A 3,943-nucleotide genomic window follows, 5' to 3' on the forward strand; every position below is an offset into this window, starting at 1 on the left:
TGCAGGGGCAGATCTAGCAAAGTTTAGCCAAGGGGGCCGATAGGGCATTAACAGGGAAAAGGGGGCACAAAGACATACTTTTCTTTCTTATTCTCATTTAAAATGTCTAGCTTTTAACAAATAATTATCTGAATCTTACACCCAAAGTTTTAATCTAATGTAAAATATATGGCTCAGGGGGTTGGGAATCGCATCTGTAACCGGAAGGTCGCCGGTTCGATCCCTGGGCTCTCTGTCCTGGTCGTTGTGTCCCTGGGCAAGACACTTTACCCTACTTGCGTTGGCCAGAGGGGCCGATGGTGCGATATGGCAGCCTCGCTTCTGTCAGTCTGCCCCAGGGCAGCTGTGGCTACAACTGTAGCTGCCTCCACCAGTGTATGAATGTGAGAGTGAAGTGGTATTGTAAAGCGCTTTGGGTGCCTTGAAAAGCGCTATATAAATCCAATCCATTATTATTATTATTATATAGAAGTCCATATAGTAACTGTTAAGTCTAATATACCCTAGTAAGCTATACTACTTTTTCCTTTGGGAAGATACCATCTGTGCAGTTTGCAGTTTGAGACCCGGGTGAGCAGCCACACTCATCATTTTACTGACGATGACAAAATCTGGGCAGTTTTAAAGTCTCAGTGATGCTAAAGTGCTTGTTTGAACCCAGAAATACCCAACAACTTTATATTTAGCTTCTTTGTTCGCTGTATTAAAAATACATCTTTTTGATATCAAATGATTCGTTTCGATACATACTGTATTTGAAAGTTATTTCAGTTATGTTATACTCAGTGCTGTGGGCTGCTGTGCAGTATTGATGCAAGCACTTTCTATCCAATTTCCCATTTTTTGTGTAATATTTGATCATCTAAGAAGTTCCTTTTGCTTCAAACAAGGAAAAACACAGTAAGATTTTGATCTTTTTGTGGAATTTGCTGACTAAAGAAAATGTATAACATTTTCAAGCCTTATTGACATGAGCTGCAGAGCACAGCCTCAACCTAACCAATGTGCAGGTGCATCACAGATGTTTTCAGCTTCAGTGACTTACACAAGGATATTTGTGACAGTCACTCCAAACCTGGACAGTTAAACTGCAGACTCTGTGTGTAATCCTGCCTCTTGTTTGCAGCGCTGTGTGTCAAGGTCATTCACACAAAGGGAGATTAATAGCACAGATGCTGAGGTGCCACAGTTTACTTTGTGGACTTCTGTTGGAGACTTGAGGTGTTAGATGGACTTCCCTTCGCAGTCCTTTTTGTCGCATTTGTTTCTTGTTCATCGCTGTTTGTTTGCCCATCCTTTTCTCTCCCTCAACCTCTTTTGTTTTCCTCATTGCTCACTCGAACTCAAATCAGGAAACAGCTGCGATGCAGTTACAATAACACTAGAGTTTAAACACTAAAATTCAGAGCCTTGCCTTTACTTAACCTGGCTCTGTGTGCTGTCTGGCTACATTTATTTTCCCCCTTACCCCCTGCTGCAGAGCAGTAGTGGGGAAAACTAGCACACCAGCCTTGATGTGAGAAAGCTAACCTGCTGGGCTTTAGGTAATCAGGCAACACTGGGCAGAGTGCTGCCGAACAGGAAGCGAGGACGTGACATATGGCGGCGGCTATTCACTTGGCTATGAGGTGCATGAACATGTATGCAATTATAGTAATTATAATACAACAGCAGTCATTGTATATGTGAGACATGTGTCTGGCTGACTGTGTGCATTGTAATTGCATACATGTGAATGAAAATCACATGACATGGCAGCACAAAATTACAATCTATGCTTGTGTGTATGCCCGTGTGCATGTTCATACGTGTGTCTGTGTGTGTGCATGAGTGGCAGCACGCGGGTGAATGAGTGCAGCCGTATTGGAGAGCCCTGCAGAATGAAAGGCAGATTAATTAAAAATGCTTCAGATACCCAGCCTCAGCTGTTACTCCCTCAACAGAACGGACCTTCATAACAAAGTCCCTCAAACACGCACTAAGTCATACACAGACACACACACAGAGCGATATAAATGCTACCCAGTCCACTGATAAGAACACACAGCTCATGCAGAGCTGTACTGTCAGACACAACAGGTTGTTTGATTGAGACAAAAAATACATACATACACATGCACACTGTCGCCATGACACAAAACACGCACGTGCAGTACAGTGCTGTGCAGACGCTTTAAACACTTGCGTTAATTAGAACTGGTAATACATCTGATTGGTTCCCTTTGCAAGCGTGACAACATCCCAAACCTACTGCTGAGAAATTCGAAAAACAAAACTATCTTTACTGGCAAAAAAGAACAAGGAGTCCTGCAACAGATGGTGCTGTAGGGCCCCCAGGAAACATCATCAAGTCACACAAAAAGACAGAAGACAGTGAGACAGCATAAATCCACAAAAGAACTGTGGCAAGTTCTCAAAGATGCTTTGGGGGACCTACCAGCCGAGTACACTAAAGAAGTGTAACAAACATCTGTGCCAGTTTAAAGAACAAAGGTGATCACACTAAATATTGACTTGAACCCCCTGCCTTGTACAACACTTTGGATTATATGAAATTTTTTTAAGCATTTCTAATTTATCTTTAGCGCCTACAAATTTTGTGGCAATGTTCATTCCAGTAGCAGAGCAGTGCTGTCTTCCTGAAGTTGACTGCCTCGATTTAAAAACTGAGAAACAAGGTCCTTGAAAAGCCCAGCGGTGATGAAAGCTTCAGCGTGACAGGCATATTATCAGCTCTTCTACACGGCTCTGTGTGTGTGTGTGTGTGTGTGTGTGAGAGAGAGAGAGACTTTGATTGTCCAAAGGTGACTCAAACCCTACTTTTTCACACGTACAATAACTGTGGTGATATTTTGTGCTCTCATTTGATCTGTGTCTGCAGAGCAGGAGGGCTTCTGCAGGTGTGAGAAAATCTGTGATTAAACATACGTCACTGCTACAACTATTCATTTTAAAGCGGGACAGATCAGAAGGACCCATGAGAACTCAACATAACATTCACAGTAAGTGATTTCATTCTACAGGAAGTACAGACTGGAACAGAGTATGAGAATTACAACAGTGAAAACAGGAACAGTGCAGAAAAGAAACACCAATTATACAGGGAGGTAAATACAGAAACAAAAACAGACACTCGGGCTCTTAGGCCTGTAAAGACACGGAGTTCATTTCTACAGATGTTTGGTTCCACTCCATCTGCATATAAAACTCGCCGTTTTGGCACTTTTAAGACCATATGTGTCTGTAAACGTGGATAGAAATATATTCAGTCCATGTTTTGTGTAGGCAAGTGTGAATATGGTCTGTGTGTGTGTGTGTGTGTGTGTGTGTGTGTGTGTGTGTGTGTGTGTGTGTGTGTGTGCCAAGGTGTTTTCGTATACAAATGTGTGTAGGTATATATGCTCATGTGTGGGAGGGTGTATGTAGTGTGTGTTCTTACATTTTATGTCCATAAAGTGTTACTCTAAACTATTCAAACACGTACAGTATATTCATTGATTCTCTACATTAGCGTTTGTGTGTTTTGTGGAGTTGTGTAAGAGTGTGTGTTTGTCACAGTTGGCCACCGGTAAAAAAAACTCTTCTGTTTTTGTTGCGTGTTGGTTTCACGAGGCAACTCCCTCCGTCAGTCTCTCTTGTTCGGTTGACAGTGAGCCGAAAGGTCAGCGGATCTACCGTCAACCCACAAATAAATCAACCAACTGACGACTCAACTTCAACAGCAGACAGACATTTTTAAAATCACAGTCCTGCTTCCTCTGTGGAGCCAGTCAAATAGCCAAAGACAAAAGTCAACTCGGGGTTCTTCGGGGGTTTGGACTTGTTATCAAGCCTCTAGTTTGATACAGACAAGTCACAGAGCTTCTTTCTCAGTGCCAGTAAGCAATATAGTTTCACAGTGCTTAAAATTTAAAGTGTTGAAAGTAGTTAATTAGTCTGACAC

Source organism: Pundamilia nyererei, unplaced genomic scaffold (assembly GCF_000239375.1).
Source record: "Pundamilia nyererei isolate P.nyererei 1_Seehausen unplaced genomic scaffold, PunNye1.0 scaffold00205, whole genome shotgun sequence".
NCBI lineage: Eukaryota > Metazoa > Chordata > Actinopteri > Cichliformes > Cichlidae > Pundamilia > Pundamilia nyererei.